This window comes from Hordeum vulgare, chromosome 2H (assembly GCF_904849725.1).
Source record: "Hordeum vulgare subsp. vulgare chromosome 2H, MorexV3_pseudomolecules_assembly, whole genome shotgun sequence".
NCBI lineage: Eukaryota > Viridiplantae > Streptophyta > Magnoliopsida > Poales > Poaceae > Hordeum > Hordeum vulgare.
Genome location: NC_058519.1, coordinates 576,522,708 through 576,548,868, shown reverse-complemented (window position 1 = coordinate 576,548,868; position 26,161 = coordinate 576,522,708). Strand labels below are relative to the sequence as shown.

The 26,161-nt window shown below is 45.6% G+C and overlaps 80 non-coding genes and 1 pseudogene across 80 annotated transcripts; all 81 read right to left on the bottom strand.

The window, feature by feature from the left end:
- Window positions 1-44: 44 nt before the first annotated feature.
- Window positions 45-163, bottom strand: LOC123433897. The gene has a single exon (XR_006625194.1). It is a non-coding gene; the product is annotated as a 5S ribosomal RNA (ribosomal RNA).
- A 185-nt stretch (window positions 164-348) lies between these two features.
- Window positions 349-467, bottom strand: LOC123433895. Its single transcript, XR_006625192.1, has one exon. It is a non-coding gene; the product is annotated as a 5S ribosomal RNA (ribosomal RNA).
- A 206-nt stretch (window positions 468-673) lies between these two features.
- Window positions 674-792, bottom strand: LOC123438667. The gene has a single exon (XR_006629798.1). It is a non-coding gene; the product is annotated as a 5S ribosomal RNA (ribosomal RNA).
- A 200-nt stretch (window positions 793-992) lies between these two features.
- On the bottom strand, window positions 993-1,111 carry LOC123431703. The gene has a single exon (XR_006623292.1). It is a non-coding gene; the product is annotated as a 5S ribosomal RNA (ribosomal RNA).
- A 191-nt stretch (window positions 1,112-1,302) lies between these two features.
- On the bottom strand, window positions 1,303-1,421 carry LOC123433894. The gene has a single exon (XR_006625191.1). It is a non-coding gene; the product is annotated as a 5S ribosomal RNA (ribosomal RNA).
- Window positions 1,422-1,611: 190 nt separating this feature from the next.
- LOC123438037 lies at window positions 1,612-1,730 on the bottom strand. Its single transcript, XR_006629199.1, has one exon. It is a non-coding gene; the product is annotated as a 5S ribosomal RNA (ribosomal RNA).
- A 182-nt stretch (window positions 1,731-1,912) lies between these two features.
- Window positions 1,913-2,031, bottom strand: LOC123432061. The gene has a single exon (XR_006623661.1). It is a non-coding gene; the product is annotated as a 5S ribosomal RNA (ribosomal RNA).
- A 179-nt stretch (window positions 2,032-2,210) lies between these two features.
- On the bottom strand, window positions 2,211-2,329 carry LOC123434918. Its single transcript, XR_006626185.1, has one exon. It is a non-coding gene; the product is annotated as a 5S ribosomal RNA (ribosomal RNA).
- Window positions 2,330-2,520: 191 nt separating this feature from the next.
- Window positions 2,521-2,639, bottom strand: LOC123438036. Its single transcript, XR_006629198.1, has one exon. It is a non-coding gene; the product is annotated as a 5S ribosomal RNA (ribosomal RNA).
- Window positions 2,640-2,821: 182 nt separating this feature from the next.
- Window positions 2,822-2,940, bottom strand: LOC123432060. Its single transcript, XR_006623660.1, has one exon. It is a non-coding gene; the product is annotated as a 5S ribosomal RNA (ribosomal RNA).
- A 179-nt stretch (window positions 2,941-3,119) lies between these two features.
- Window positions 3,120-3,238, bottom strand: LOC123438361. The gene has a single exon (XR_006629508.1). It is a non-coding gene; the product is annotated as a 5S ribosomal RNA (ribosomal RNA).
- Window positions 3,239-3,426: 188 nt separating this feature from the next.
- LOC123435337 lies at window positions 3,427-3,545 on the bottom strand. The gene has a single exon (XR_006626592.1). It is a non-coding gene; the product is annotated as a 5S ribosomal RNA (ribosomal RNA).
- A 209-nt stretch (window positions 3,546-3,754) lies between these two features.
- LOC123432279 lies at window positions 3,755-3,873 on the bottom strand. The gene has a single exon (XR_006623870.1). It is a non-coding gene; the product is annotated as a 5S ribosomal RNA (ribosomal RNA).
- Window positions 3,874-4,073: 200 nt separating this feature from the next.
- On the bottom strand, window positions 4,074-4,192 carry LOC123438648. The gene has a single exon (XR_006629780.1). It is a non-coding gene; the product is annotated as a 5S ribosomal RNA (ribosomal RNA).
- Window positions 4,193-4,395: 203 nt separating this feature from the next.
- Window positions 4,396-4,514, bottom strand: LOC123432991. Its single transcript, XR_006624553.1, has one exon. It is a non-coding gene; the product is annotated as a 5S ribosomal RNA (ribosomal RNA).
- A 197-nt stretch (window positions 4,515-4,711) lies between these two features.
- On the bottom strand, window positions 4,712-4,839 carry LOC123433243 (annotated as a pseudogene).
- A 182-nt stretch (window positions 4,840-5,021) lies between these two features.
- LOC123435711 lies at window positions 5,022-5,140 on the bottom strand. Its single transcript, XR_006626962.1, has one exon. It is a non-coding gene; the product is annotated as a 5S ribosomal RNA (ribosomal RNA).
- A 197-nt stretch (window positions 5,141-5,337) lies between these two features.
- LOC123435710 lies at window positions 5,338-5,456 on the bottom strand. Its single transcript, XR_006626961.1, has one exon. It is a non-coding gene; the product is annotated as a 5S ribosomal RNA (ribosomal RNA).
- A 200-nt stretch (window positions 5,457-5,656) lies between these two features.
- On the bottom strand, window positions 5,657-5,775 carry LOC123433893. Its single transcript, XR_006625190.1, has one exon. It is a non-coding gene; the product is annotated as a 5S ribosomal RNA (ribosomal RNA).
- A 194-nt stretch (window positions 5,776-5,969) lies between these two features.
- Window positions 5,970-6,088, bottom strand: LOC123436856. Its single transcript, XR_006628064.1, has one exon. It is a non-coding gene; the product is annotated as a 5S ribosomal RNA (ribosomal RNA).
- Window positions 6,089-6,273: 185 nt separating this feature from the next.
- LOC123437987 lies at window positions 6,274-6,392 on the bottom strand. Its single transcript, XR_006629146.1, has one exon. It is a non-coding gene; the product is annotated as a 5S ribosomal RNA (ribosomal RNA).
- A 191-nt stretch (window positions 6,393-6,583) lies between these two features.
- On the bottom strand, window positions 6,584-6,702 carry LOC123433892. Its single transcript, XR_006625189.1, has one exon. It is a non-coding gene; the product is annotated as a 5S ribosomal RNA (ribosomal RNA).
- A 185-nt stretch (window positions 6,703-6,887) lies between these two features.
- Window positions 6,888-7,006, bottom strand: LOC123433891. The gene has a single exon (XR_006625188.1). It is a non-coding gene; the product is annotated as a 5S ribosomal RNA (ribosomal RNA).
- A 260-nt stretch (window positions 7,007-7,266) lies between these two features.
- LOC123438052 lies at window positions 7,267-7,385 on the bottom strand. The gene has a single exon (XR_006629215.1). It is a non-coding gene; the product is annotated as a 5S ribosomal RNA (ribosomal RNA).
- A 179-nt stretch (window positions 7,386-7,564) lies between these two features.
- Window positions 7,565-7,683, bottom strand: LOC123435905. Its single transcript, XR_006627149.1, has one exon. It is a non-coding gene; the product is annotated as a 5S ribosomal RNA (ribosomal RNA).
- A 215-nt stretch (window positions 7,684-7,898) lies between these two features.
- Window positions 7,899-8,017, bottom strand: LOC123437121. The gene has a single exon (XR_006628319.1). It is a non-coding gene; the product is annotated as a 5S ribosomal RNA (ribosomal RNA).
- A 197-nt stretch (window positions 8,018-8,214) lies between these two features.
- Window positions 8,215-8,333, bottom strand: LOC123432207. The gene has a single exon (XR_006623802.1). It is a non-coding gene; the product is annotated as a 5S ribosomal RNA (ribosomal RNA).
- Window positions 8,334-8,518: 185 nt separating this feature from the next.
- On the bottom strand, window positions 8,519-8,637 carry LOC123438273. Its single transcript, XR_006629425.1, has one exon. It is a non-coding gene; the product is annotated as a 5S ribosomal RNA (ribosomal RNA).
- Window positions 8,638-8,831: 194 nt separating this feature from the next.
- Window positions 8,832-8,950, bottom strand: LOC123435904. The gene has a single exon (XR_006627148.1). It is a non-coding gene; the product is annotated as a 5S ribosomal RNA (ribosomal RNA).
- A 224-nt stretch (window positions 8,951-9,174) lies between these two features.
- LOC123437120 lies at window positions 9,175-9,293 on the bottom strand. The gene has a single exon (XR_006628318.1). It is a non-coding gene; the product is annotated as a 5S ribosomal RNA (ribosomal RNA).
- Window positions 9,294-9,547: 254 nt separating this feature from the next.
- LOC123432206 lies at window positions 9,548-9,666 on the bottom strand. The gene has a single exon (XR_006623801.1). It is a non-coding gene; the product is annotated as a 5S ribosomal RNA (ribosomal RNA).
- Window positions 9,667-9,851: 185 nt separating this feature from the next.
- Window positions 9,852-9,970, bottom strand: LOC123438272. Its single transcript, XR_006629424.1, has one exon. It is a non-coding gene; the product is annotated as a 5S ribosomal RNA (ribosomal RNA).
- Window positions 9,971-10,166: 196 nt separating this feature from the next.
- Window positions 10,167-10,285, bottom strand: LOC123436418. Its single transcript, XR_006627644.1, has one exon. It is a non-coding gene; the product is annotated as a 5S ribosomal RNA (ribosomal RNA).
- A 206-nt stretch (window positions 10,286-10,491) lies between these two features.
- LOC123436007 lies at window positions 10,492-10,610 on the bottom strand. The gene has a single exon (XR_006627247.1). It is a non-coding gene; the product is annotated as a 5S ribosomal RNA (ribosomal RNA).
- A 179-nt stretch (window positions 10,611-10,789) lies between these two features.
- LOC123432997 lies at window positions 10,790-10,908 on the bottom strand. The gene has a single exon (XR_006624559.1). It is a non-coding gene; the product is annotated as a 5S ribosomal RNA (ribosomal RNA).
- Window positions 10,909-11,114: 206 nt separating this feature from the next.
- On the bottom strand, window positions 11,115-11,233 carry LOC123436831. The gene has a single exon (XR_006628041.1). It is a non-coding gene; the product is annotated as a 5S ribosomal RNA (ribosomal RNA).
- Window positions 11,234-11,481: 248 nt separating this feature from the next.
- Window positions 11,482-11,600, bottom strand: LOC123432204. The gene has a single exon (XR_006623799.1). It is a non-coding gene; the product is annotated as a 5S ribosomal RNA (ribosomal RNA).
- Window positions 11,601-11,788: 188 nt separating this feature from the next.
- Window positions 11,789-11,907, bottom strand: LOC123438271. The gene has a single exon (XR_006629423.1). It is a non-coding gene; the product is annotated as a 5S ribosomal RNA (ribosomal RNA).
- A 194-nt stretch (window positions 11,908-12,101) lies between these two features.
- Window positions 12,102-12,220, bottom strand: LOC123433890. Its single transcript, XR_006625187.1, has one exon. It is a non-coding gene; the product is annotated as a 5S ribosomal RNA (ribosomal RNA).
- Window positions 12,221-12,426: 206 nt separating this feature from the next.
- On the bottom strand, window positions 12,427-12,545 carry LOC123433889. Its single transcript, XR_006625186.1, has one exon. It is a non-coding gene; the product is annotated as a 5S ribosomal RNA (ribosomal RNA).
- Window positions 12,546-12,724: 179 nt separating this feature from the next.
- On the bottom strand, window positions 12,725-12,843 carry LOC123432527. The gene has a single exon (XR_006624105.1). It is a non-coding gene; the product is annotated as a 5S ribosomal RNA (ribosomal RNA).
- Window positions 12,844-13,058: 215 nt separating this feature from the next.
- LOC123436830 lies at window positions 13,059-13,177 on the bottom strand. The gene has a single exon (XR_006628040.1). It is a non-coding gene; the product is annotated as a 5S ribosomal RNA (ribosomal RNA).
- A 242-nt stretch (window positions 13,178-13,419) lies between these two features.
- Window positions 13,420-13,538, bottom strand: LOC123436375. Its single transcript, XR_006627602.1, has one exon. It is a non-coding gene; the product is annotated as a 5S ribosomal RNA (ribosomal RNA).
- A 182-nt stretch (window positions 13,539-13,720) lies between these two features.
- On the bottom strand, window positions 13,721-13,839 carry LOC123432203. The gene has a single exon (XR_006623798.1). It is a non-coding gene; the product is annotated as a 5S ribosomal RNA (ribosomal RNA).
- Window positions 13,840-14,023: 184 nt separating this feature from the next.
- Window positions 14,024-14,142, bottom strand: LOC123438270. The gene has a single exon (XR_006629422.1). It is a non-coding gene; the product is annotated as a 5S ribosomal RNA (ribosomal RNA).
- A 191-nt stretch (window positions 14,143-14,333) lies between these two features.
- LOC123435903 lies at window positions 14,334-14,452 on the bottom strand. Its single transcript, XR_006627147.1, has one exon. It is a non-coding gene; the product is annotated as a 5S ribosomal RNA (ribosomal RNA).
- Window positions 14,453-14,670: 218 nt separating this feature from the next.
- LOC123437119 lies at window positions 14,671-14,789 on the bottom strand. Its single transcript, XR_006628317.1, has one exon. It is a non-coding gene; the product is annotated as a 5S ribosomal RNA (ribosomal RNA).
- A 260-nt stretch (window positions 14,790-15,049) lies between these two features.
- Window positions 15,050-15,168, bottom strand: LOC123432202. Its single transcript, XR_006623797.1, has one exon. It is a non-coding gene; the product is annotated as a 5S ribosomal RNA (ribosomal RNA).
- A 185-nt stretch (window positions 15,169-15,353) lies between these two features.
- On the bottom strand, window positions 15,354-15,472 carry LOC123438269. Its single transcript, XR_006629421.1, has one exon. It is a non-coding gene; the product is annotated as a 5S ribosomal RNA (ribosomal RNA).
- A 196-nt stretch (window positions 15,473-15,668) lies between these two features.
- On the bottom strand, window positions 15,669-15,787 carry LOC123436417. Its single transcript, XR_006627643.1, has one exon. It is a non-coding gene; the product is annotated as a 5S ribosomal RNA (ribosomal RNA).
- Window positions 15,788-15,993: 206 nt separating this feature from the next.
- On the bottom strand, window positions 15,994-16,112 carry LOC123433888. Its single transcript, XR_006625185.1, has one exon. It is a non-coding gene; the product is annotated as a 5S ribosomal RNA (ribosomal RNA).
- Window positions 16,113-16,291: 179 nt separating this feature from the next.
- On the bottom strand, window positions 16,292-16,410 carry LOC123432526. The gene has a single exon (XR_006624104.1). It is a non-coding gene; the product is annotated as a 5S ribosomal RNA (ribosomal RNA).
- Window positions 16,411-16,628: 218 nt separating this feature from the next.
- LOC123436829 lies at window positions 16,629-16,747 on the bottom strand. The gene has a single exon (XR_006628039.1). It is a non-coding gene; the product is annotated as a 5S ribosomal RNA (ribosomal RNA).
- Window positions 16,748-16,983: 236 nt separating this feature from the next.
- LOC123436374 lies at window positions 16,984-17,102 on the bottom strand. The gene has a single exon (XR_006627601.1). It is a non-coding gene; the product is annotated as a 5S ribosomal RNA (ribosomal RNA).
- Window positions 17,103-17,284: 182 nt separating this feature from the next.
- Window positions 17,285-17,403, bottom strand: LOC123432201. Its single transcript, XR_006623796.1, has one exon. It is a non-coding gene; the product is annotated as a 5S ribosomal RNA (ribosomal RNA).
- Window positions 17,404-17,594: 191 nt separating this feature from the next.
- On the bottom strand, window positions 17,595-17,713 carry LOC123438268. The gene has a single exon (XR_006629420.1). It is a non-coding gene; the product is annotated as a 5S ribosomal RNA (ribosomal RNA).
- A 188-nt stretch (window positions 17,714-17,901) lies between these two features.
- Window positions 17,902-18,020, bottom strand: LOC123436177. The gene has a single exon (XR_006627411.1). It is a non-coding gene; the product is annotated as a 5S ribosomal RNA (ribosomal RNA).
- A 182-nt stretch (window positions 18,021-18,202) lies between these two features.
- LOC123433887 lies at window positions 18,203-18,321 on the bottom strand. Its single transcript, XR_006625184.1, has one exon. It is a non-coding gene; the product is annotated as a 5S ribosomal RNA (ribosomal RNA).
- Window positions 18,322-18,527: 206 nt separating this feature from the next.
- On the bottom strand, window positions 18,528-18,646 carry LOC123433886. Its single transcript, XR_006625183.1, has one exon. It is a non-coding gene; the product is annotated as a 5S ribosomal RNA (ribosomal RNA).
- Window positions 18,647-18,828: 182 nt separating this feature from the next.
- On the bottom strand, window positions 18,829-18,947 carry LOC123432524. The gene has a single exon (XR_006624102.1). It is a non-coding gene; the product is annotated as a 5S ribosomal RNA (ribosomal RNA).
- A 221-nt stretch (window positions 18,948-19,168) lies between these two features.
- On the bottom strand, window positions 19,169-19,287 carry LOC123436828. The gene has a single exon (XR_006628038.1). It is a non-coding gene; the product is annotated as a 5S ribosomal RNA (ribosomal RNA).
- A 221-nt stretch (window positions 19,288-19,508) lies between these two features.
- Window positions 19,509-19,627, bottom strand: LOC123436373. The gene has a single exon (XR_006627600.1). It is a non-coding gene; the product is annotated as a 5S ribosomal RNA (ribosomal RNA).
- A 209-nt stretch (window positions 19,628-19,836) lies between these two features.
- LOC123434881 lies at window positions 19,837-19,955 on the bottom strand. The gene has a single exon (XR_006626151.1). It is a non-coding gene; the product is annotated as a 5S ribosomal RNA (ribosomal RNA).
- Window positions 19,956-20,170: 215 nt separating this feature from the next.
- Window positions 20,171-20,289, bottom strand: LOC123436827. The gene has a single exon (XR_006628037.1). It is a non-coding gene; the product is annotated as a 5S ribosomal RNA (ribosomal RNA).
- A 218-nt stretch (window positions 20,290-20,507) lies between these two features.
- LOC123436372 lies at window positions 20,508-20,626 on the bottom strand. Its single transcript, XR_006627599.1, has one exon. It is a non-coding gene; the product is annotated as a 5S ribosomal RNA (ribosomal RNA).
- Window positions 20,627-20,838: 212 nt separating this feature from the next.
- On the bottom strand, window positions 20,839-20,957 carry LOC123436682. The gene has a single exon (XR_006627895.1). It is a non-coding gene; the product is annotated as a 5S ribosomal RNA (ribosomal RNA).
- Window positions 20,958-21,157: 200 nt separating this feature from the next.
- Window positions 21,158-21,276, bottom strand: LOC123433884. Its single transcript, XR_006625181.1, has one exon. It is a non-coding gene; the product is annotated as a 5S ribosomal RNA (ribosomal RNA).
- Window positions 21,277-21,482: 206 nt separating this feature from the next.
- Window positions 21,483-21,601, bottom strand: LOC123437756. The gene has a single exon (XR_006628927.1). It is a non-coding gene; the product is annotated as a 5S ribosomal RNA (ribosomal RNA).
- Window positions 21,602-21,783: 182 nt separating this feature from the next.
- On the bottom strand, window positions 21,784-21,902 carry LOC123437742. The gene has a single exon (XR_006628914.1). It is a non-coding gene; the product is annotated as a 5S ribosomal RNA (ribosomal RNA).
- Window positions 21,903-22,117: 215 nt separating this feature from the next.
- LOC123436855 lies at window positions 22,118-22,236 on the bottom strand. Its single transcript, XR_006628063.1, has one exon. It is a non-coding gene; the product is annotated as a 5S ribosomal RNA (ribosomal RNA).
- A 191-nt stretch (window positions 22,237-22,427) lies between these two features.
- On the bottom strand, window positions 22,428-22,546 carry LOC123435397. The gene has a single exon (XR_006626649.1). It is a non-coding gene; the product is annotated as a 5S ribosomal RNA (ribosomal RNA).
- A 212-nt stretch (window positions 22,547-22,758) lies between these two features.
- LOC123433883 lies at window positions 22,759-22,877 on the bottom strand. The gene has a single exon (XR_006625180.1). It is a non-coding gene; the product is annotated as a 5S ribosomal RNA (ribosomal RNA).
- A 203-nt stretch (window positions 22,878-23,080) lies between these two features.
- LOC123438140 lies at window positions 23,081-23,199 on the bottom strand. Its single transcript, XR_006629299.1, has one exon. It is a non-coding gene; the product is annotated as a 5S ribosomal RNA (ribosomal RNA).
- A 200-nt stretch (window positions 23,200-23,399) lies between these two features.
- LOC123433882 lies at window positions 23,400-23,518 on the bottom strand. Its single transcript, XR_006625179.1, has one exon. It is a non-coding gene; the product is annotated as a 5S ribosomal RNA (ribosomal RNA).
- A 359-nt stretch (window positions 23,519-23,877) lies between these two features.
- LOC123435396 lies at window positions 23,878-23,996 on the bottom strand. The gene has a single exon (XR_006626648.1). It is a non-coding gene; the product is annotated as a 5S ribosomal RNA (ribosomal RNA).
- A 182-nt stretch (window positions 23,997-24,178) lies between these two features.
- LOC123435902 lies at window positions 24,179-24,297 on the bottom strand. The gene has a single exon (XR_006627146.1). It is a non-coding gene; the product is annotated as a 5S ribosomal RNA (ribosomal RNA).
- Window positions 24,298-24,512: 215 nt separating this feature from the next.
- Window positions 24,513-24,631, bottom strand: LOC123436826. Its single transcript, XR_006628036.1, has one exon. It is a non-coding gene; the product is annotated as a 5S ribosomal RNA (ribosomal RNA).
- A 245-nt stretch (window positions 24,632-24,876) lies between these two features.
- On the bottom strand, window positions 24,877-24,995 carry LOC123436371. Its single transcript, XR_006627598.1, has one exon. It is a non-coding gene; the product is annotated as a 5S ribosomal RNA (ribosomal RNA).
- Window positions 24,996-25,183: 188 nt separating this feature from the next.
- LOC123434977 lies at window positions 25,184-25,302 on the bottom strand. The gene has a single exon (XR_006626240.1). It is a non-coding gene; the product is annotated as a 5S ribosomal RNA (ribosomal RNA).
- Window positions 25,303-25,481: 179 nt separating this feature from the next.
- LOC123434880 lies at window positions 25,482-25,600 on the bottom strand. Its single transcript, XR_006626150.1, has one exon. It is a non-coding gene; the product is annotated as a 5S ribosomal RNA (ribosomal RNA).
- Window positions 25,601-25,818: 218 nt separating this feature from the next.
- Window positions 25,819-25,937, bottom strand: LOC123438581. The gene has a single exon (XR_006629716.1). It is a non-coding gene; the product is annotated as a 5S ribosomal RNA (ribosomal RNA).
- Window positions 25,938-26,161: the final 224 nt, after the last annotated feature.

Below are 26,161 nucleotides of genomic sequence, written 5' to 3'. Positions count from 1 at the left end.
CCGCGTCATCCTTGTCATGTGGCGCAAAAATATATTTAAAAAGGGGAATGCAACACGAGGACTTCCCAGGAGGTCACCCATCCTAGTACTACTCTCGCCCAAGCACGCTTAACTTCGGAGTTCTGATGGGATCCGGTGCTTTAGTGCTGGTATGATCGCATCCGACATGCAACTATCTATTTGTTCCTTATGCTTGCCCCTACTACTACTACTACTACTACTAGTCGTTGGGTGTCAAGCGCGGTGGGAAAAGTCACACAGTAATCGTCAAAAATAAGAAAATGAGGTCATATAGATCACGCTCCCGCGTCATCCTTGTCACGTGGCGCAAAAATATATTTAAAAAGGGGAATGCAACACGAGGACTTCCCAGGAGGTCACCCATCCTAGTACTACTCTCGCCCAAGCACGCTTAACTTCGGAGTTCTGATGGGATCCGGTGCTTTAGTGCTGGTATGATCGCATCCGACATGCAACTATCTATTTGTTCCTTATGCTTGCCCCTACTACTACTACTACTAGTACTACTACTACTACTACTACTACTAGTCGTTGGGTGTCAAGCGCGGTGGGAAAAGTCACACAGTAATCGTCAAAAATAAGAAAATGAGGTCATATAGATCACGGCCCCGCGTCATCCTTGTCACGTGCCGCAAAAATATATTTAAAAAGGGAAATGCAACACGAGGACTTCCCAGGAGGTCACCCATCCTAGTACTACTCTCGCCCAAGCACGCTTAACTTCGGAGTTCTGATGGGATCCGGTGCTTTAGTGCTCGTATGATCGCATCCGACATGCAACTATCTATTTGTTCCTTATGCTTGCCCCTACTACTACTACTACTACTACTACTACTACTACTACTAGTCGTTGGGTGTCAAGCGCGGTGGGAAAAGTCACACAGTAATCGTCAAAAATAAGAAAATGAGGTCATATAGATCACCGTCCCGCGTCATCCTTGTCACGTGCCGCAAAAATATATTTAAAAAGGGGAATGCAACACGAGGACTTCCCAGGAGGTCACCCATCCTAGTACTACTCTCGCCCAAGCACGCTTAACTTCGGAGTTGTGATGGGATCCGGTGCTTTAGTGCTGGTATGATCGCATCCGACATGCAACTATCTATTTGTTCCTTATGCTTGCCCCTACTACTACTACTACTACTACTACTACTAGTCGTTGGGTGTCAAGCGCGGTGGGAAAAGTCACACAGTAATCGTCAAAAATAAGAAAATGAGGTCATATAGATCACGCTCCCGCGTCATCCTTGTCACGTGGCGCAAAAATATATTTAAAAAGGGGAATGCAACACGAGGACTTCCCAGGAGGTCACCCATCCTAGTACTACTCTCGCCCAAGCACGCTTAACTTCGGAGTTCTGATGGGATCCGGTGCTTTAGTGCTGGTATGATCGCATCCGACATGCAACTATCTATTTGTTCCTTATGCTTGCCCCTACTACTACTACTACTACTACTACTACTAGTCGTTGGGTGTCAAGCGCGGTGGGAAAAGTCACACAGTAATCGTCAAAAATAAGAAAATGAGGTCATATAGATCACGCCCCGCGTCATCCTTGTCACGTGGCGCAAAAATATATTTAAAAAGGGGAATGCAACAAGAGGACTTCCCAGGAGGTCACCCATCCTAGTACTACTCTCGCCCAAGCACGCTTAACTTCGGAGTTCTGATGGGATCCGGTGCTTTAGTGCTGGTATGATCGCATCCGACATGCAACTATCTATTTCTTCCTTATGCTTGCCCCTACTACTACTACTACTACTAGTCGTTGGGTGTCAAGCGCGGTGGGAAAAGTCACACAGTAATCGTCAAAAATAAGAAAATGAGGTCATATAGATCACGGTCCCGCGTCATCCTTGTCACGTGGCGCAAAAATATATTGAAAAAGGGGAATGCAACACGAGGACTTCCCAGGAGGTCACACATCCTAGTACTACTCTCGCCCAAGCACGCTTAACTTCGGAGTTCTGATGGGATCCGATGCTTTAGTGCTGGTATGATCGCATCCGACATGCAACTATCTATTTGTTCCTTATGCTTGCCCCTACTACTACTACTACTAGTCGTTGGGTGTCAAGCGCGGTGGGAAAAGTCACACAGTAATCGTCAAAAATAAGAAAATGAGGTCATATAGATCACGGTCCCGCGTCATCCTTGTCATGTGGCGCAAAAATATATTTAAAAAGGGGAATGCAACACGAGGACTTCCCATGAGGTCACCCATCCTAGTACTACTCTCGCCCAAGCACGCTTAACTTCGGAGTTCTGATGGGATCCGGTGCTTTAGTGCTGGTATGATCGCATCCGACATGCAACTATCTATTTGTTCCTTATGCTTGCCCCTACTACTACTACTACTACTACTACTACTAGTCGTTGGGTGTCAAGCGCGGTGGGAAAAGTCACACAGTAATCGTCAAAAATAAGAAAATGAGGTCATATAGATCACGCTCCCGCGTCATCCTTGTCACGTGGCGCAAAAATATATTTAAAAAGGGGAATGCAACAAGAGGACTTCCCAGGAGGTCACCCATCCTAGTACTACTCTCGCCCAAGCACGCTTAACTTCGGAGTTCTGATGGGATCCGGTGCTTTAGTGCTGGTATGATCGCATCCGACATGCAACTATCTATTTCTTCCTTATGCTTGCCCCTACTACTACTACTACTACTAGTCGTTGGGTGTCAAGCGCGGTGGGAAAAGTCACACAGTAATCGTCAAAAATAAGAAAATGAGGTCATATAGATCACGGTCCCGCGTCATCCTTGTCACGTGGCGCAAAAATATATTGAAAAAGGGGAATGCAACACGAGGACTTCCCAGGAGGTCACACATCCTAGTACTACTCTCGCCCAAGCACGCTTAACTTCGGAGTTCTGATGGGATCCGATGCTTTAGTGCTGGTATGATCGCATCCGACATGCAACTATCTATTTGTTCCTTATGCTTGCCCCTACTACTACTACTACTAGTCGTTGGGTGTCAAGCGCGGTGGGAAAAGTCACACAGTAATCGTCAAAAATAAGAAAATGAGGTCATATAGATCACGGTCCCGCGTCATCCTTGTCATGTGGCGCAAAAATATATTTAAAAAGGGGAATGCAACACGAGGACTTCCCATGAGGTCACCCATCCTAGTACTACTCTCGCCCAAGCACGCTTAACTTCGGAGTTCTGATGGGATCCGGTGCTTTAGTGGTGGTATGATCGCATCCGACATGCAACTATCTATTTGTTCCTTATGCTTGCCCCTACTACTACTACTACTACTACTACTAGTCGTTGGGTGTCAAGCGCGGTGGGAAAAGTCACACAGTAATCGTCAAAAATAAGAAAATGAGGTCATATAGATCACGCTCCCGCGTCATCCTTGTCACGTGGCGCAAAAATATATTTAAAAAGGGGAATGCAACACGAGGACTTCCCAGGAGGTCACCCATCCTAGTACTACTCTCGCCCAAGCACGCTTAACTTCGGAGTTCTGATGAGATCCGGTGCTTTAGTGCTGGTATGATCGCATCCCACATGCAACTATCTATTTCTTCCTTATGCTTGCCCCTACTACTACTACTACTACTACTACTACTACTACTACTACTACTAGTAGTCGTTGGGTGTCAAGCGCGGTGGGAAAAGTCACACAGTAATCGTCAAAAATAAGAAAATGAGGTCATATAGATCACGCTCCCGCGTCATCCTTGTCACGTGCCGCAAAAATATATTTAAAAAGGGGAATGCAGCACGAGGACTTCCGAGGAGGTCACCCATCCTAGTACTACTCTCGCCCAAGTACGCTTAACTTCGGAGTTCTGATGGGATCCGGTGCTTTAGTGCTGGTATGATCGCATCCGACATGCAACTATCTATTTCTTCCTTATGCTTGCCCCTACTACTACTACTACTACTACTACTACTACTACTACTAGTCGTTGGGTGTCAAGCGCGGTGGGAAAAGTCACACAGTAATCGTCAAAAATAAGAAAATGAGGTCATATAGATCACGCTCCCGCGTCATCCTTGTCACGTGCCGCAAAAATATATTTAAAAAGGGGAATGCAACACGAGGACTTCCGAGGAGGTCACCCATCCTAGTACTACTCTCGCCCAAGTACGCTTAACTTCGGAGTTCTGATGGGATCCGGTGCTTTAGTGCTGGTATGATCGCATCCGACATGCAACTATCTATTTGTTCCTTATGCTTGCCCCTACTACTACTACTACTACTACTACTACTACTACTACTACTAGTCGTTGGGTGTCAAGCGCGGTGGGAAAAGTCACACAGTAATCGTCAAAAATAAGAAAATGAGGTCATATAGATCACGGTACCGCGTCATCCTTGTCACGTGCCGCAAAAATATATTTAAAAAGGGAAATGCAACACGAGGACTTCCGAGGAGGTCACTTATCCTAGTACTACTCTCGCCCAAGCACGCTTAACTTCGGAGTTCTGATGGGATCCGGTGCTTTAGTGCTGGTATGATCGCATCCGACATGCAACTATCTATTTCTTCCTTATGCTTGCCCCTACTACTACTACTACTACTACTACTACTACTACTAGTCGTTGGGTGTCAAGCGCGGTGGGAAAAGTCACACAGTAATCGTCAAAAATAAGAAAATGAGGTCATATAGATCACGGTCCCGCGTCATCCTTGTCACGTGCCGCAAAAATATATTTAAAAAGGGGAATGCAACACGAGGACTTCCCAGGAGGTCACCCATCCTAGTACTACTCTTGCCCAAGCACGCTTAACTTCGGAGTTTTCGGAGTTCTGATGGGATCCGGTGCTTTAGTGCTGGTATGATCGCATCCGACATGCAACTATCTATTTGTTCCTTATGCTTGCCCCTACTACTACTACTACTACTAGTCGTTGGGTGTCAAGCGCGGTGGGAAAAGTCACACAGTAATCGTCAAAAATAAGAAAATGAGGTCATATAGATCACGCTCCCGCGTCATCCTTGTCACGTGGCGCAAAAATATATTTAAAAAGGGGAATGCAACACGAGGACTTCCCAGGAGGTCACCCATCCTAGTACTACTCTCGCCCAAGCACGCTTAACTTCGGAGTTCTCATGGGATCCGGTGCTTTAGTGCTGGTATGATCGCATCCGACATGCAACTATCTATTTGTTCCTTATGCTTGCCCCTACTACTACTACTACTACTAGTACTACTACTACTAGTCGTTGGGTGTCAAGCGCGGTGGGAAAAGTCACACAGTAATCGTCAAAAATAAGAAAATGAGGTCATATAGATCACGCTCCCGCGTCATCCTTGTCACGTGGCGCAAAAATATATTTAAAAAGGGGAATGCAACACGAGGACTTCCCAGGAGGTCACCCATCCTAGTACTACTCTCGCCCAAGCACGCTTAACTTCGGAGTTCTCATGGGATCCGGTGCTTTAGTGCTGGTATGATCGCATCCGACATGCAACTATCTATTTGTTCCTTATGCTTGCCCCTACTACTACTACTACTACTACTAGTACTACTACTACTAGTCGTTGGGTGTCAAGCGCGGTGGGAAAAGTCACACAGTAATCGTCAAAAATAAGAAAATGAGGTCATATAGATCACGCTCCCGCGTCATCCTTGTCACGTGGCGCAAAAATATATTTAAAAAGGGGAATGCAACACGAGGACTTCCCAGGAGGTCACCCATCCTAGTACTACTCTCGCCCAAGCACGCTTAACTTCGGAGTTCTGATGGGATCCGGTGCTTTAGTGCTGGTATGATCGCATCCGACATGCAACTATCTATTTCTTCCTTATGCTTGCCCCTACTACTACTACTACTACTACTACTACTACTAGTCGTTGGGTGTCAAGCGCGGTGGGAAAAGTCACACAGTAATCGTCAAAAATAAGAAAATGAGGTCATATAGATCACGGTCCCGCGTCATCCTTGTCACGTGCCGCAAAAATATATTTAAAAAGGGGAATGCAACACGAGGACTTCCCAGGAGGTCACCCATCCTAGTACTACTCTCGCCCAAGTACGCTTAACTTCGGAGTTCTGATGGGATCCGGTGCTTTAGTGCTGGTATGATCGCATCCGACATGCAACTATCTATTTGTTCCTTATGCTTGCCCCTACTACTACTACTACTACTAGTAGTCGTTGGGTGTCAAGCGCGGTGGAAAAAGTCACACAGTAATCGTCAAAAATAAGAAAATGAGGTCATATAGATCACGCTCCCGCGTCATCCTTGTCACGTGGCGTAAAAATATATTTAAAAAGGGAAATGCAACACGAGGACTTCCCAGGAGGTCACCCATCCTAGTACTACTCTCGCCCAAGCATGCTTAACTTCGGAGTTCTGATGGGATCCGGTGCTTTAGTGCTGGTATGATCGCATCCGACATGCAACTATCTATTTGTTCCTTATGCTTGCCCCTACTACTACTACTACTACTACTACTACTAGTCGTTGGGTGTCAAGCGCGGTGGGAAAAGTCACACAGTAATCGTCAAAAATAAGAAAATGAGCTCATATAGATCACGGTCCCGCGTCATCCTTCTCACGTGCCGCAAAAATATATTTAAAAAGGGGAATGCAACACGAGGACTTCCCAGGAGGTCACCCATCCTAGTACTACTCTCGCCCAAGCACGCTTAACTTCGGAGTTCTGATGGGATCCGGTGCTTTAGTGCTGGTATGATCGCATCCGACATGCAACTATCTATTTGTTCCTTATGCTTGCCCCTACTACTACTACTACTACTACTAGTCGTTGGGTGTCAAGCGCGGTGGGATAAGTCACACAGTAATCGTCAAAAATAAGAAAATGAGGTCATATAGATCACGGTCCTGCGTCATCCTTGTCACGTGGCGCAAAAATATATTTAAAAAGGGGAATGCAACACGAGGACTTCCCAGGAGGTCACCCATCCTAGTACTACTCTCGCCCAAGCACGCTTAACTTCGGAGTTCTGATGGGATCCGGTGCTTTAGTGCTGGTATGATCGCATCCGACATGCAACTATCTATTTGTTCCTTATGCTTGCCCCTACTACTACTACTACTACTACTACTACTACTACTACTACTACTACTACTACTACTACTACTACTACTACTACTACTACTACTACTACTACTACTACTAGTCGTTGGGTGTCAAGCGCGGTGGGAGAAGTCACACAGTAATCGTCAAAAATAAGAAAATGAGGTCATATAGATCACGCTCCCGCGTCATCCTTGTCACGTGGCGCAAAAATATATTTAAAAAGGGAAATGCAACACGAGGACTTCCCAGGAGGTCACCCATCCTCGTACTACTCTCGCCCAAGCACGCTTAACTTCGGAGTTCTGATGGGATCCGGTGCTTTAGTGCTGGTATGATCGCATCCGACATGCAACTATCTATTTGTTCCTTATGCTTGCCCCTACTACTACTACTACTAGTCGTTGGGTGTCAAGCGCGGTGGGAAAAGTCACACAGTAATCGTCAAAAATAAGAAAATGAGGTCATATAGATCACGCTCCCGCGTCATCCTTGTCACGTGGCGCAAAAATATATTTAAAAAGGGGAATGCAACACGAGGACTTCCCAGGAGGTCACCCATCCTAGTACTACTCTCGCCCAAACACGCTTAACTTCGGAGTTCTGATGGGATCCGGTGCTTCAGTGCTGGTATGATCGCATCCGACATGCAACCATCTATTTGTTCCTTATGCTTGCCCCTACTACTACTACTAATACTACTACTACTACTACTACTACTACTACTACTACTAGTCGTTGGGTGTCAAGCGCGGTGGGAAAAGTCACACAGTAATCGTCAAAAATAAGAAAATGAGGTCATATAGATCACGGTCCCGCGTCATCCTTGTCACGTGGCGCAAAAATATATTTAAAAAGGGGAATGCAACACGAGGACTTCCCAGGTGGTCACCCATCCTAGTACTACTCTCGCCCAAGCACGCTTAACTTCAGAGTTCTAATGGGATCCGGTGCTTTAGTGCTGGTATGATCGCATCCGACATGCAACTATCTATTTGTTCCTTATGCTTGCCCCTACTACTACTACTACTATTACTACTACTACTACTAGTCGTTGGGTGTCAAGCGCGGTGGGAAAAGTCACACAGTAATCGTCAAAAATAAGAAAATGAGGTCATATAGATCACGCTCCCGCGTCATCCTTGTCACGTGGCGCAAAAATATATTTAAAAAGGGGAATGCAACACGAGGACTTCCCAGGAGGTCACCCATCCTAGTACTACTCTCGCCCAAGCACGGTTAACTTCGGAGTTCTGATGGTATCCGGTGCTTTAGTGCTGGTATGATCGCATCCGACATGCAACTATCTATTTGTTCCTTATGCTTGCCCCTACTACTACTACTACTACTACTAGTCGTTGGGTGTCAAGCGCGGTGGGAAAAGTCACACAGTAATCGTCAAAAATAAGAAAATGAGGTCATATAGATCACGCTCCCGCGTCATCCTTGTCACGTGGCGCAAAAATATATTTAAAAAGGGGAATGCAACACGAGGACTTCCCAAGAGGTCACCCATCCTAGTACTACTATCGCCCAAGCACGCTTAACTTCGGAGTTCTGATGGGATCCGGTGCTTTAGTGCTGGTATGATCGCATCCGACATGCAACTATCTATTTGTTCCTTATGCTTGCCCCTACTACTACTACTACTACTACTACTACTACTAGTCGTTGGGTGTCAAGCGCGGTGGGAAAAGTCACACAGTAATCGTCAAAAATAAGAAAATGAGGTCATATAGATCACGGTCCCGCGTCATCCTTGTCACGTGGCGCAAAAATATATTTAAAAAGGGGAATGCAACACGAGGACTTCCCAGGAGGTCACCCATCCTAGTACTACTCTCGCCCAAACACGCTTAACTTCGGAGTTCTGATGGGATCCGGTGCTTCAGTGCTGGTATGATCGCATCCGACATGCAACCATCTATTTGTTCCTTATGCTTGCCCCTACTACTACTACTACTACTACTACTACTACTACTACTACTACTACTACTACTACTACTACTAGTCGTTGGGTGTCAAGCGCGGTGGGAAAAGTCACACAGTAATCGTCAAAAATAAGAAAATGAGGTCATATAGATCACGGTCCCGCGTCATCCTTGTCACGTGCCGCAAAAATATATTTAAAAAGGGGAATGCAACACGAGGACTTCCCAGGTGGTCACCCATCCTAGTACTACTCTCGCCCAAGCACGCTTAACTTCAGAGTTCTAATGGGATCCGGTGCTTTAGTGCTGGTATGATCGCATCCGACATGCAACTATCTATTTGTTCCTTATGCTTGCCCCTACTACTACTACTACTATTACTACTACTACTACTACTACTACTAGTACTACTACTACTACTACTACTACTACTACTACTACTACTACTACTAGTCGTTGGGTGTCAAGCGCGGTGGGAAAAGTCACACAGTAATCGTCAAAAATAAGAAAATGAGGTCATATAGATCACGCTCCCGCGTCATCCTTGTCACGTGGCGCAAAAATATATTTAAAAAGGGGAATGCAACACGAGGACTTCCCAGGAGGTCACCCATCCTAGTACTACTCTCGCCCAAGCACGGTTAACTTCGGAGTTCTGATGGTATCCGGTGCTTTAGTGCTGGTATGATCGCATCCGACATGCAACTATCTATTTGTTCCTTATGCTTGCCCCTACTACTACTACTACTACTACTAGTCGTTGGGTGTCAAGCGCGGTGGGAAAAGTCACACAGTAATCGTCAAAAATAAGAAAATGAGGTCATATAGATCACGCTCCCGCGTCATCCTTGTCACGTGGCGCAAAAATATATTTAAAAAGGGGAATGCAACACGAGGACTTCCCAAGAGGTCACCCATCCTAGTACTACTATCGCCCAAGCACGCTTAACTTCGGAGTTCTGATGGGATCCGGTGCTTTAGTGCTGGTATGATCGCATCCGACATGCAACTATCTATTTGTTCCTTATGCTTGCCCCTACTACTACTACTACTACTACTACTACTACTAGTCGTTGGGTGTCAAGCGCGGTGGGAAAATTCACACAGTAATCGTCAAAAATAAGAAAATGAGGTCATATAGATCACGGTCCCGCGTCATCCTTGTCACGTGGCGCAAAAATATATATTTAAAAAGGGGAATGCAACACGAGGACTTCCCAGGAGGTCACCCATCCTAGTACTACTCTCGCCCAAGCACGCTTAACTTCGGAGTTCTGATGGGATCCGATGCTTTAGTGCTGGTATGATCGCATCCGACATGCAACTATCTATTTGTTCCTTATGCTTGCCCCTACTACTACTACTACTAGTACTACTACTACTACTACTACTACTAGTCGTTGGGTGTCAAGCGCGGTGGGAAAAGTCACACAGTAATCGTCAAAAATAAGAAAATGAGGTCATATAGATCACGGTCCCGCGTCATCCTTGTCACGTGGCGCAAAAATATATTTAAAAAGGGGAATGCAACACGAGGACTTCCCAGGAGGTCAACCATCCTAGTACTACTCTCGCCCAAGCACGCTTAACTTCGGAGTTCTGATGGGATCCGGTGCTTTAGTGCTGGTATGATCGCATCCGACATGCAACTATCTATTTGTTCCTTATGCTTGCCCCTACTACTACTACTACTAGTCGTTGGGTGTCAAGCGCGGTGGGAAAAGTCACACAGTAATCGTAAAAAATAAGAAAATGAGGTCATATAGATCACGCTCCCGCGTCATCCTTGTCACGTGGCGCAAAAAGATATTTAAAAAGGGGAATGCAACACGAGGACTTCCGAGGACGTCACCCATCCTAGTACTACTCTCGCCCAAACACGCTTAACTTCGGAGTTCTGATGGGATCCGGTGCTTCAGTGCTGGAATGATCGCATCCGACATTCAACCATCTATTTGTTCCTTATGCTTGCCCCTACTACTACTACTACTACTACTACTACTACTACTACTACTACTAGTCGTTGGGTGTCAAGCGCGGTGGGAAAAGTCACACAGTAATCGTCAAAAATAAGAAAATGAGGTCATATAGATCACGGTCCCGCGTCATCCTTGTCACGTGGCGCAAAAATATATTTAAAAAGGGGAATGCAACACGAGGACTTCCCAGGAGGTCACCCATCCTAGTACTACTCTCGCCCAAGCACGCTTAACTTCAGAGTTCTAATGGGATCCGGTGCTTTAGTGCTGGTATGATCGCATCCGACATGCAACTATCTATTTGTTCCTTATGCTTGCCCCTACTACTACTACTACTATTACTACTACTACTACTACTACTACTAGTACTACTACTACTACTACTACTACTACTACTACTACTACTAGTCGTTGGGTGTCAAGCGCGGTGGGAAAAGTCACACAGTAATCGTCAAAAATAAGAAAATGAGGTCATATAGATCACGCTCCCGCGTCATCCTTGCCACGTGGCGCAAAAATATATTTAAAAAGGGGAATGCAACACGAGGACTTCCCAGGAGGTCACCCATCCTAGTACTACTCTCGCCCAAGCACGGTTAACTTCGGAGTTCTGATGGTATCCGGTGCTTTAGTGCTGGTATGATCGCATCCGACATGCAACTATCTATTTGTTCCTTATGCTTGCCCCTACTACTACTACTACTACTACTACTAGTCGTTGGGTGTCAAGCGCGGTGGGAAAAGTCACACAGTAATCGTCAAAAATAAGAAAATGAGGTCATATAGATCACGCTCCCGCGTCATCCTTGTCACGTGGCGCAAAAATATATTTAAAAAGGGGAATGCAACACGAGGACTTCCCAAGAGGTCACCCATCCTAGTACTACTATCGCCCAAGCACGCTTAACTTCGGAGTTCTGATGGGATCCGGTGCTTTAGTGCTGGTATGATCGCATCCGACATGCAACTATCTATTTGTTCCTTATGCTTGCCCCTACTACTACTACTACTACTACTACTACTACTAGTCGTTGGGTGTCAAGCGCGGTGGGAAAAGTCACACAGTAATCGTCAAAAATAAGAAAATGAGGTCATATAGATCACGGTCCCGCGTCATCCTTGTCACGTGGCGCAAAAATATATTTAAAAAGGGGAATGCAACACGAGGACTTCCCAGGAGGTCACCCATCCTAGTACTACTCTCGCCCAAGCACGCTTAACTTCGGAGTTCTGATGGGATCCGGTGCTTTAGTGCTGGTATGATCGCATCCGACATGCAACTATCTATTTGTTCCTTATGCTTGCCCCTACTACTACTACTACTAGTACTACTACTACTACTACTACTACTAGTCGTTGGGTGTCAAGCGCGGTGGGAAAAGTCACACAGTAATCGTCAAAAATAAGAAAATGAGGTCATATAGATCACGGTCCCGCGTCATCCTTGTCACGTGGCGCAAAAATATATTTAAAAAGGGGAATGCAACACGAGGACTTCCCAGGAGGTCACCCATCCTAGTACTACTCTCGCCCAAGCACGCTTAACTTCGGAGTTCTGATGGGATCCGGTGCTTTAGTGCTGGTATGATCGCATCCGACATGCAACTATCTATTTGTTCCTTATGCTTGCCCCTACTACTACTACTACTAGTCGTTGGGTGTCAAGCGCGGTGGGAAAAGTCACACAGTAATCGTAAAAAATAAGAAAATGTGGTCATATAGATCACGCTCCCGCGTCATCCTTGTCACGTGGCGCAAAAATATATTTAAAAAGGGGAATGCAACACGAGGACTTCCCAGGACGTCACCCATCCTAGTACTACTCTCGCCCAAACACGCTTAACTTCGGAGTTCTGATGGGATCCGGTGCTTCAGTGCTGGAATGATCGCATCCGACATGCAACCATCTATTTGTTCCTTATGCTTGCCCCTACTACTACTAATACTACTACTACTACTACTACTACTACTACTACTACTACTAGTCGTTGGGTGTCAAGCGCGGTGGGAAAAGTCACACAGTAATCGTCAAAAATAAGAAAATGAGGTCATATAGATCACGCTCCCGCGTCATCCTTGTCACGTGGCGCAAAAATATATTTAAAAAGGGGAATGCAACACGAGGACTTCCCAGGAGGTCACCCATCCTAGTACTACTCTCGCCCAAGCACGCTTAACTTCAGAGTTCTAATGGGATCCGGTGCTTTAGTGCTGGTATGATCGCATCCGACATGCAACTATCTATTTGTTCCTTATGCTTGCCCCTACTACTACTACTACTACTATTACTACTACTACTACTACTACTACTACTACTACTACTACTACTACTACTACTACTACTAGTCGTTGGGTGTCAAGCGCGGTGGAAAAAGTCACACAGTAATCGTCAAAAATAAGAAAATGAGGTCATATAGATCACGCTCCCGCGTCATCCTTGTCACGTGGCGCAAAAATATATTTAAAAAGGGGAATGCAACACGAGGACTTCCCAGGAGGTCACCCATCCTAGTACTACTCTCGCCCAAGCACGGTTAACTTCGGAGTTCTGATGGGATCCGGTGCTTTAGTGCTGGTATGATCGCATCCGACATGCAACTATCTATTTGTTCCTTATGCTTGCCCCTACTACTACTACTACTACTAGTCGTTGGGTGTCAAGCGCGGTGGGAAAAGTCACACAGTAATCGTCAAAAATAAGAAAATGAGGTCATATAGATCACGCTCCCGCGTCATCCTTGTCACGTGGCGCAAAAATATATTTAAAAAGGGGAATGCAACACGAGGACTTCCCAGGAGGTCACCCATCCTAGTACTACTCTCGCCCAAGCACGGTTAACTTCGGAGTTCTGATGGTATCCGGTGCTTTAGTGCTGGTATGATCGCATCCGACATGCAACTATCTATTTGTTCCTTATGCTTGCCCCTACTACTACTACTACTACTACTAGTCGTTGGGTGTCAAGCGCGGTGGGAAAAGTCACACAGTAATCGTCAAAAATAAGAAAATGAGGTCATATAGATCACGCTCCCGCGTCATCCTTGTCACGTGGCGCAAAAATATATTTAAAAAGGGAATGCAACACGAGGACTTCCCAAGAGGTCACCCATCCTAGTACTACTATCGCCCAAGCACGCTTAACTTCGGAGTTCTGATGGGATCCGGTGCTTTAGTGCTGGTATGATCGCATCCGACATGCAACTATCTATTTGTTCCTTATGCTTGCCCCTACTACTACTACTACTACTACTACTACTAGTCGTTGGGTGTCAAGCGCGGTGGGAAAAGTCACACAGTAATCGTCAAAAATAAGAAAATGAGGTCATATAGATCACGGTCCCGCGTCATCCTTGTCACGTGGCGCAAAAATATATTTAAAAAGGGGAATGCAACACGAGGACTTCCCAGGAGGTCACCCATCCTAGTACTACTCTCGCCCAAACACGCTTAACTTCGGAGTTCTGATGGGATCCGGTGCTTCAGTGCTGGTATGATCGCATCCGACATGCAACCATCTATTTGTTCCTTATGCTTGCCCCTACTACTACTACTAATACTACTACTACTACTACTACTACTACTACTACTACTACTAGTCGTTGGGTGTCAAGCGCGGTGGGAAAAGTCACACAGTAATCGTCAAAAATAAGAAAATGAGGTCATATAGATCACGGTCCCGCGTCATCCTTGTCACGTGCCGCAAAAATATATTTAAAAAGGGGAATGCAACACGAGGACTTCCCAGGTGGTCACCCATCCTAGTACTACTCTCGCCCAAGCACGCTTAACTTCAGAGTTCTAATGGGATCCGGTGCTTTAGTGCTGGTATGATCGCATCCGACATGCAACTATCTATTTGTTCCTTATGCTTGCCCCTACTACTACTACTACTATTACTACTACTACTACTACTACTACTAGTACTACTACTACTACTACTACTACTACTACTACTACTACTACTACTACTACTAGTCGTTGGGTGTCAAGCGCGGTGGGAAAAGTCACACAGTAATCGTCAAAAATAAGAAAATGAGGTCATATAGATCACGCTCCCGCGTCATCCTTGTCACGTGGCGCAAAAATATATTTAAAAAGGGGAATGCAACACGAGGACTTCCCAGGAGGTCACCCATCCTAGTACTACTCTCGCCCAAGCACGGTTAACTTCGGAGTTCTGATGGTATCCGGTGCTTTAGTGCTGGTATGATCGCATCCGACATGCAACTATCTATTTGTTCCTTATGCTTGCCCCTACTACTACTACTACTACTACTAGTCGTTGGGTGTCAAGCGCGGTGGGAAAAGTCACACAGTAATCGTCAAAAATAAGAAAATGAGGTCATATAGATCACGCTCCCGCGTCATCCTTGTCACGTGGCGCAAAAATATATTTAAAAAGGGGAATGCAACACGAGGACTTCCCAAGAGGTCACCCATCCTAGTACTACTATCGCCCAAGCACGCTTAACTTCGGAGTTCTGATGGGATCCGGTGCTTTAGTGCTGGTATGATCGCATCCGACATGCAACTATCTATTTGTTCCTTATGCTTGCCCCTACTACTACTACTACTACTACTACTACTACTAGTCGTTGGGTGTCAAGCGCGGTGGGAAAATTCACACAGTAATCGTCAAAAATAAGAAAATGAGGTCATATAGATCACGGTCCCGCGTCATCCTTGTCACGTGGCGCAAAAATATATATTTAAAAAGGGGAATGCAACACGAGGACTTCCCAGGAGGTCACCCATCCTAGTACTACTCTCGCCCAAGCACGCTTAACTTCGGAGTTCTGATGGGATCCGATGCTTTAGTGCTGGTATGATCGCATCCGACATGCAACTATCTATTTGTTCCTTATGCTTGCCCCTACTACTACTACTACTAGTACTACTACTACTACTACTACTACTAGTCGTTGGGTGTCAAGCGCGGTGGGAAAAGTCACACAGTAATCGTCAAAAATAAGAAAATGAGGTCATATAGATCACGGTCCCGCGTCATCCTTGTCACGTGGCGCAAAAATATATTTAAAAAGGGGAATGCAACACGAGGACTTCCCAGGAGGTCACCCATCCTAGTACTACTCTCGCCCAAGCACGCTTAACTTCGGAGTTCTGATGGGATCCGGTGCTTTAGTGCTGGTATGATCGCATCCGACATGCAACTATCTATTTGTTCCTTATGCTTGCCCCTACTACTACTACTACTAGTCGTTGGGTGTCAAGCGCGGTGGGAAAAGTCACACAGTAATCGTAAAAAATAAGAAAATGAGGTCATATAGATCACGCTCCCGCGTCATCCTTGTCACGTGGCGCAAAAATATATTTAAAAAGGGGAATGCAACACGAGGACTTCCCAGGACGTCACCCATCCTAGTACTACTCTCGCCCAAACACGCTTAACTTCGGAGTTCTGATGGGATCCGGTGCTTCAGTGCTGGAATGATCGCATCCGACATGCAACCATCTATTTGTTCCTTATGCTTGCCCCTACTACTACTACTACTACTACTACTACTACTACTACTACTACTACTACTACTACTAGTCGTTGGGTGTCAAGCGCGGTGGGAAAAGTCACACAGTAATCGTCAAAAATAAGAAAATGAGGTCATATAGATCACGGTCCCGCGTCATCCTTGTCACGTGGCGCAAAAATATATTTAAAAAGGGGAATGCAACACGAGGACTTCCCAGGAGGTCACCCATCCTAGTACTACTCTCGCCCAAGCACGCTTAACTTCAGAGTTCTAATGGGATCCGGTGCTTTAGTGCTGGTATGATCGCATCCGACATGCAACTATCTATTTGTTCCTTATGCTTGCCCCTACTACTACTACTACTACTATTAGTACTACTACTACTACTACTACTACTACTACTACTACTACTACTACTACTAGTCGTTGGGTGTCAAGCGCGGTGGGAAAAGTCACACAGTAATCGTCAAAAATAAGAAAATGAGGTCATATAGATCACGCTCCCGCGTCATCCTTGTCACGTGGCGCAAAAATATATTTAAAAAGGGGAATGCAACACGAGGACTTCCCAGGAGGTCACCCATCCTAGTACTACTCTCGCCCAAGCACGGTTAACTTCGGAGTTCTGATGGGATCCGGTGCTTTAGTGCTGGTATGATCGCATCCGACATGCAACTATCTATTTGTTCCTTATGCTTTCCCCTACTACTACTACTACTACTAGTCGTTGGGTGTCAAGCGCGGTGGGAAAAGTCACACAGTAATCGTCAAAAATAAGAAAATGAGGTCATATAGATCACGCTCCCGCGTCATCCTTGTCACGTGGCGCAAAAATATATTTAAAAAGGGGAATGCAACACGAGGACTTCCCAGGAGGTCACCCATCCTAGTACTACTCTCGCCCAAGCACGGTTAACTTCGGAGTTCTGATGGTATCCGGTGCTTTAGTGCTGGTATGATCGCATCCGACATGCAACTATCTATTTGTTCCTTATGCTTGCCCCTACTACTACTACTACTACTACTACTACTAGTCGTTGGGTGTCAAGCGCGGTGGGAAAAGTCACACAGTAATCGTCAAAAATAAGAAAATGAGGTCATATAGATCACGGTCCCGCGTCATCCTTGTCACGTGGCGCAAAAATATATTTAAAAAGGGGAATGCAACACGAGGACTTCCCAAGAGGTCACCCATCCTAGTACTACTATCGCCCAAGCACGCTTAACTTCGGAGTTCTGATGGGATCCGGTGCTTTAGTGCTGGTATGATCGCATCCGACATGCAACTATCTATTTGTTCCTTATGCTTGCCCCTACTACTACTACTACTACTACTACTAGTCGTTGGGTGTCAAGCGCGGTGGGAAAAGTCACACAGTAATCGTCAAAAATAAGAAAATGAGGTCATATAGATCACGGTCCCGCGTCATCCTTGTCACGTGGCGCAAAAATATATTTAAAAAGGGGAATACAACACGAGGACTTCCCAGGAGGTCACCCATCCTAGTACTACTCTCGCCCAAGCACGCTTAACTTCGGAGTTCTGATGGGATCCGGTGCTTTAGTGCTGGTATGATCGCATCCGACATGCAACTATCTATTTGTTCCTTATGCTTGCCCCTACTACTACTACTACTACTAGTCGTTGGGTGTCAAGCGCGGTGGGAAAAGTCACACAGTAATCGTCAAAAATAAGAAAATGAGGTCATATAGATCACGGTCCCGCGTCATCCTTGTCACGTGGCGCAAAAATATATTTAAAAAGGGGAATGCAACACGAGGACTTCCCAGGAGGTCACCCATCCTAGTACTACTCTCGCCCAAGCACGCTTAACTTCGGAGTTCTGATGGGATCCGGTGCTTTAGTGCTGGTATGATCGCATCCGACATGCAACTATCTATTTGTTCCTTATGCTTGCCCCTACTACTACTACTACTAGTACTACTACTACTACTACTACTACTAGTCGTTGGGTGTCAAGCGCGGTGGGAAAAGTCACACAGTAATCGTCAAAAATAAGAAAATGAGGTCATATAGATCACGGTCCCGCGTCATCCTTGTCACGTGGCGCAAAAATATATTTAAAAAGGGGAATGCAACACGAGGACTTCCCAGGAGGTCACCCATCCTAGTACTACTCTCGCCCAAGCACGCTTAACTTCGGAGTTCTGATGGGATCCGGTGCTTTAGTGCTGGTATGATCGCATCCGACATGCAACTATCTATTTGTTCCTTATGCTTGCCCCTACTACTACTACTACTACTAGTCGTTGGGTGTCAAGCGCGGTGGGAAAAGTCACACAGTAATCGTCAAAAATAAGAAAATGAGGTCATATAGATCACGCTCCCGCGTCATCCTTGTCACGTGGCGCAAAAATATATTTAAAAAGGGGAATGCAACACGAGGACTTCCCAGGACGTCACCCATCCTAGTACTACTCTCGCCCAAACACGCTTAACTTCGGAGTTCTGATGGGATCCGGTGCTTCAGTGCTGGAATGATCGCATCCGACATGCAACCATCTATTTGTTCCTTATGCTTGCCCCTACTACTACTAATACTACTACTACTACTACTACTACTACTACTACTACTACTAGTACTAGTCGTTGGGTGTCAAGCGCGGTGGGAAAAGTCACACAGTAATTGTCAAAAATAAGAAAATGAGGTCATATAGATCACGGTCCCGCGTCATCCTTGTCACGTGGCGCAAAAATATATTTAAAAAGGGGAATGCAACACGAGGACTTCCCAGGAGGTCACCCATCCTAGTACTACTCTCGCCCAAGCACGCTTAACTTCAGAGTTCTAATGGGATCCGGTGCTTTAGTGCTGGTATGATCGCATCCGACATGCAACTATCTATTTGTTCCTTATGCTTGCCCCTACTACTACTACTACTACTACTATTACTACTACTACTACTACTACTACTACTACTACTAGTCGTTGGGTGTCAAGCGCGGTGGGAAAAGTCACACAGTAATCGTCAAAAATAAGAAAATGAGGTCATATAGATCACGCTCCCGCGTCATCCTTGTCACGTGGCGCAAAAATATATTTAAAAAGGGGAATGCAACACGAGGACTTCCCAGGAGGTCACCCATCCTAGTACTACTCTCGCCCAAGCACGGTTAACTTCGGAGTTCTGATGGGATCCGGTGCTTTAGTGCTGGTATGATCGCATCCGACATGCAACTATCTATTTGTTCCTTATGCTTGCCCCTACTACTACTACTACTACTACTACTACTACTAGTACTACTACTACTAGTCGTTGGGTGTCAAGCGCGGTGGGAAAAGTCACACAGTAATCGTCAAAAATAAGAAAATGAGGTCATATAGATCACGGTCCCGCGTCATCCTTGTCACGTGGCGCAAAAATATATTTAAAAAGGGGAATGCAACACGAGGACTTCCCAGGAGGTCACCCATCCTAGTACTACTCTCGCCCAAGCACGCTTAACTTCGGAGTTCTGATGGGATCCGGTGCTTCAGTGCTGGTATGATCGCATCCGACATGCAGCCATCTATTTGTTCCCTATGCTTGCCCCTACTACTACTACTAATACTACAACTACTACTACTACTACTACTACTACTACTAGTCGTTGGGTGTCAAGCGCGGTGGGAAAAGTCACACAGTAATCGTCAAAAATAAGAAAATGAGGTCATATAGATCACGGTCCCGCGTCATCCTTGTCACGTGGCGCAAAAATATATTTAAAAAGGGGAATGCAACACGAGGACTTCCCAGGAGGTCACCCATCCTAGTACTACTCTCGCCCAAGCACGCTTAACTTCAGAGTTCTAATGGGATCCGGTGCTTTAGTGCTGGTATGATCGCATCCGACATGCAACTATCTATTTGTTCCTTATGCTTGCCCCTACTACTACTACTACTACTACTATTACTACTACTACTACTACTACTACTACTACTAGTCGTTGGGTGTCAAGCGCGGTGGGAAAAGTCACACAGTAATCGTCAAAAATAAGAAAATGAGGTCATATAGATCACGGTCCCGCGTCATCCTTGTCACGTGGCGCAAAATTATATTTAAAAAGGGGAATGCAACACGAGGACTTCCCAGGAGGTCACCCATCCTAGTACTACTCTCGCCCAAGCACGGTTAACTTCGGAGTTCTGATGGGATCCGGTGCTTTAGTGCTGGTATGATCGCATCCGACATGCAACTATCTATTTGTTCCTTATGCTTGCCCCTACTACTACTACTACTACTACTACTACTACTACTACTACTACTACTACTAGTCGTTGGGTGTCAAGCGCGGTGGGATAAGTCACAGAGTAATCGTCAAAAATAAGAAAATGAGGTCATATAGATCACGGTCCTGCGTCATCCTTGTCACGTGGCGCAAAAATATATTTAAAAAGGGGAATGCAACACGAGGACTTCCCAAGAGGTCACCCATCCTAGTACTACTCTCGCCCAAGCACGCTTAACTTCAGAGTTCTGATGGGATCCGGTGCTTTAGTGCTGGTATGATCGCATCCGACATGCAACTATCTATTTCTTCCTTATGCTTGCCCCTACTACTACTACTACTACTACTACTACTACTACTACTAGTCGTTGGGTGTCAAGCGCGGTGGGAAAAGTCACACAGTAATCGTCAAAAATAAGAAAATGAGGTCATATAGATCACGGTCCCGCGTCATCCTTGTCACGTGCCGCAAAAATATATTTAAAAAGGGGAATGCAACACGAGGACTTCCCAGGAGGTCACCCATCCTAGTACTACTCTCGCCCAAGCACGCTTAACTTCGGAGTTCTGATGGGATCCGGTGCTTTAGTGCTGGTATGATCGCATCCGACATGCAACTATCTATTTGTTCCTTATGCTTGCCCCTACTACTACTACTACTACTACTACTACTACTACTACTACTACTAGTCGTTGGGTGTCAAGCGCGGTGGGAGAAGTCACACAGTAATCGTCAAAAATAAGAAAATGAGGTCATATAGATCACGCTCCCGCGTCATCCTTGTCACGTGGCGCAAAAATATATTTAAAAAGGGAAATGCAACACGAGGACTTCCCAGGAGGTCACCCATCCTAGTACTACTCTCGCCCAAGCACGCTTAACTTCGGAGTTCTGATGGGATCCGATGCTTTAGTGCTGGTATGATCGCATCCGACATGCAACTATCTATTTGTTCCTTATGCTTGCCCCTACTACTACTACTACTACTAGTCGTTGGGTGTCAAGCGCGGTGGGAAAAGTCACACAGTAATCGTCAAAAATAAGAAAATGAGGTCATATAGATCACGCTCCCGCGTCATCCTTGTCACGTGGCGCAAAAATATATTTAAAAAGGGGAATGCAACACGAGGACTTCCTAGGAGGTCACCCATCCTAGTACTACTCTCGCCCAAACACGCTTAACTTCGGAGTTCTGATGGGATCCGGTGCTTCAGTGCTGGTATGATCGCATCCGACATGCAACCATCTATTTGTTCCTTATGCTTGCCCCTACTACTACTACTAATACTACTACTACAACTACTACTACTACTACTACTACTAGTCGTTGGGTGTCAAGCGCGGTGGGAAAAGTCACACAGTAATCGTCAAAAATAAGAAAATGAGGTCATATAGATCACGCTCCCGCGTCATCCTTGTCACGTGCCGCAAAAATATATTTAAAAAGGGGAATGCAACACGAGGACTTCCCAGGAGGTCACCCATCCTAGTACTACTCTCGCCCAAGTACGCTTAACTTCGGAGTTCTGATGGGATCCGGTGCTTTAGTGCTGGTATGATCGCATCCGACATGCAACTATCTATTTGTTCCTTATGCTTGCCCCTACTACTACTACTACTACTACTACTACTAGTCGTTGGGTGTCAAGCGCGGTGGAAAAAGTCACACAGTAATCGTCAAAAATAAGAAAATGAGGTCATATAGATCACGCTCCCGCGTCATCCTTGTCACGTGGCGCAAAAATATATTTAAAAAGGGAAATGCAACACGAGGACTTCCCAGGAGGTCACCCATCCTAGTACTACTCTCGCCCAAGCACGCTTAACTTCGGAGTTCTGATGGGATCCGGTGCTTTAGTGCTGGTATGATCGCATCCGACATGCAACTATCTATTTGTTCCTTATGCTTGCCCCTACTACTACTACTACTACTACTACTACTACTACTACTACTACTACTACTAGTCCTTGGGTGTCAAGCGCGGTGGGAAAAGTCACACAGTAATCGTCAAAAATAAGAAAATGAGCTCATATAGATCACGGTCCCGCGTCATCCTTGTCACGTGCCGCAAAAATATATTTAAAAAGGGGAATGCAACACGAGGACTTCCCAGGAGGTCACCCATCCTAGTACTACTCTCGCCCAAGCACGCTTAACTTCGGAGTTCTGATGGGATCCGGTGCTTTAGTGCTGGTATGATCGCATCCGAGTTGCAACTATCTATTTGTTCCTTATGCTTGCCCCTACTACTACTACTACTACTACTACTACTACTACTACTACTAGTCGTTGGGTGTCAAGCGCGGTGGGATAAGTCACACAGTAATCGTCAAAAATAAGAAAATGAGGTCATATAGATCACGGTCCTGCGTCATCCTTGTCACGTGGCGCAAAAATATATTTAAAAAGGGGAATGCAACACGAGGACTTCCCAGGAGGTCACCCATCCTAGTACTACTCTCGCCCAAGCACGCTTAACTTCAGAGTTCTGATGGGATCCGATGCTTTAGTGCTGGTATGATCGCATCCGACATGCAACTATCTATTTCTTCCTTATGCTTGCCCCTACTACTACTACTACTACTACTACTACTACTACTACTAGTCGTTGGGTGTCAAGCGCGGTGGGAAAAGTCACACAGTAATCGTCAAAAATAAGAAAATGAGGTCATATAGATCACGGTCCCGCGTCATCCTTGTCACGTGCCGCAAAAATATATTTAAAAAGGGGAATGCAACACGAGGACTTCCCAGGAGGTCACCCATCCTAGTACTACTCTCGCCCAAGCACGCTTAACTTCGGAGTTCTGATGGGATCCGGTGCTTTAGTGCTGGTATGATCGCATCCGACATGCAACTATCTATTTGTTCCTTATGCTTGCCCCTACTACTACTACTACTACTACTACTACTACTACTACTACTACTACTACTACTACTACTACTACTACTACTACTACTACTACTACTACTACTACTACTACTACTACTACTACTACTACTACTACTACTACTACTACTACTACTACTACTACTACTACTACTACTACTACTACTACTACTACTACTACTACTACTACTAGTCGTTGGGTGTCAAGCGCGGTGGGAGAAGTCACACAGTAATCGTCAAAAATAAGAAAATGAGGTCATATAGATCACGCTCCCGCGTCATCCTTGTCACGTGGCGCAAAAATATATTTAAAAAGGGAAATGCAACACGAGGACTTCCCAGGAGGTCACCCATCCTAGTACTACTCTCGCCCAAGCACGCTTAACTTCGGAGTTCTGATGGGATCCGGTGCTTTAGTGCTGGTATGATCGCATCCGACATGCAACTATCTATTTGTTCCTTATGCTTGCCCCTACTACTACTACTACTACTAGTCGTTGGGTGTCAAGCGCGGTGGGAAAAGTCACACAGTAATCGTCAAAAATAAGAAAATGAGGTCATATAGATCACGCTCCCGCGTCATCCTTGTCACGTGGCGCAAAAATATATTTAAAAAGGGGAATGCAACACGAGGACTTCCCAGGAGGTCACCCATCCTAGTACTACTCTCGCCCAAACACGCTTAACTTCGGAGTTCTGATGGGATCCGGTGCTTCAGTGCTGGTATGATCGCATCCGACATGCAACCATCTATTTGTTCCTTATGCTTGCCCCTACTACTACTACTAATACTACTACTACAACAACTACTACTACTACTACTACTAGTCGTTGGGTGTCAAGCGCGGTGGGAAAAGTCACACAGTAATCGTCAAAAATAAGAAAATGAGGTCATATAGATCACGGTCCCGCGTCATCCTTGTCACGTGGCGCAAAAATATATTTAAAAAGGGGAATGCAACACGAGGACTTCCCAGGAGGTCACCCATCCTAGTACTACTCTCGCCCAAGCACGCTTAACTTCAGAGTTCTAATGGGATCCGGTGCTTTAGTGCTGGTATGATCGCATCCCACATGCAACTATCTATTTGTTCCTTATGCTTGCCCCTACTACTACTACTACTACTACTACTACTACTACTACTACTACTACTACTACTACTACTACTACTACTACTACTACTACTACTAGTCGTTGGGTGTCAAGCGCGGTGGGAAAAGTCACACAGTAATCGTCAAAAATAAGAAAATGAGGTCATATAGATCACGCTCCCGCGTCATCCTTGTCACGTGGCGCAAAAATATATTTAAAAAGGGGAATGCAACACGAGGACTTCCCAGGAGGTCACCCATCCTAGTACTACTCTCGCCCAAGCACGGTTAACTTCGGAGTTCTGATGGGATCCGGTGCTTTAGTGCTGGTATGATCGCATCCGACATGCAACTATCTATTTGTTCCTTATGCTTGCCCCTACTACTACTACTACTAGTAGTAGTAGTCGTTGGGTGTCAAGCGCGGTGGGAAAAGTCACACAGTAATCGTCAAAAATAAGAAAATGAGGTCATATAGATCACGCTCCCGCGTCATCCTTGTCACGTGGCGCAAAATTATATTTAAAAAGGGGAATGCAACACGAGGACTTCCCAAGAGGTCACCCATCCTAGTACTACTCTCGCCCAAGCACGCTTAACTTCGGAGTTCTGATGGGATCCGGTGCTTTAGTGCTGGTATGATCGCATCCGACATGCAACTATCTATTTGTTCCTTATGCTTGCCCCTACTACTACTACTACTAGTCGTTGGGTGTCAAGCGCGGTGGGAAAAGTCACACAGTAATCGTCAAAAATAAGAAAATGAGGTCATATAGATCACGCTCCCGCGTCATCCTTGTCACGTGGCGCAAAAATATATTTAAAAAGGGGAATGCAACACGAGGACTTCCCAGGAGGTCACCCATCCTAGTACTACTCTCGCCCAAGCACGCTTAACTTCGGAGTTCTGATGGGATCCGGTGCTTCAGTGCTGGTATGATCGCATCCGACATGCAACCATCTATTTGTTCCTTATGCTTGCCCCTACTACTACTACTAATACTACTACTACTACTACTACTACTACTACTACTACTACTAGTCGTTGGGTGTCAAGCGCGGTGGGAAAAGTCACACAGTAATCGTCAAAAATAAGAAAATGAGGTCATATAGATCACGGTCCCGCGTCATCCTTGTCACGTGGCGCAAAAATATATTTAAAAAGGGGAATGCAACACGAGGACTTCCCAGGAGGTCACCCATCCTAGTACTACTCTCGCCCAAGCACGCTTAACTTTAGAGTTCTAATGGGATCCGGTGCTTTAGTGCTGGTATGATCGCATCCGACATGCAACTATCTATTTGTTCCTTATGCTTGCCCCTACTACTACTACTACTACTACTACTACTACTACTACTACTACTACTACTACTACTACTACTACTACTACTACTACTACTACTACTACTACTACTACTACTACTACTACTACTACTACTACTACTACTACTAGTCGTTGGGTGTCAAGCGCGGTGGGAAAAGTCACACAGTAATCGTCAAAAATAAGA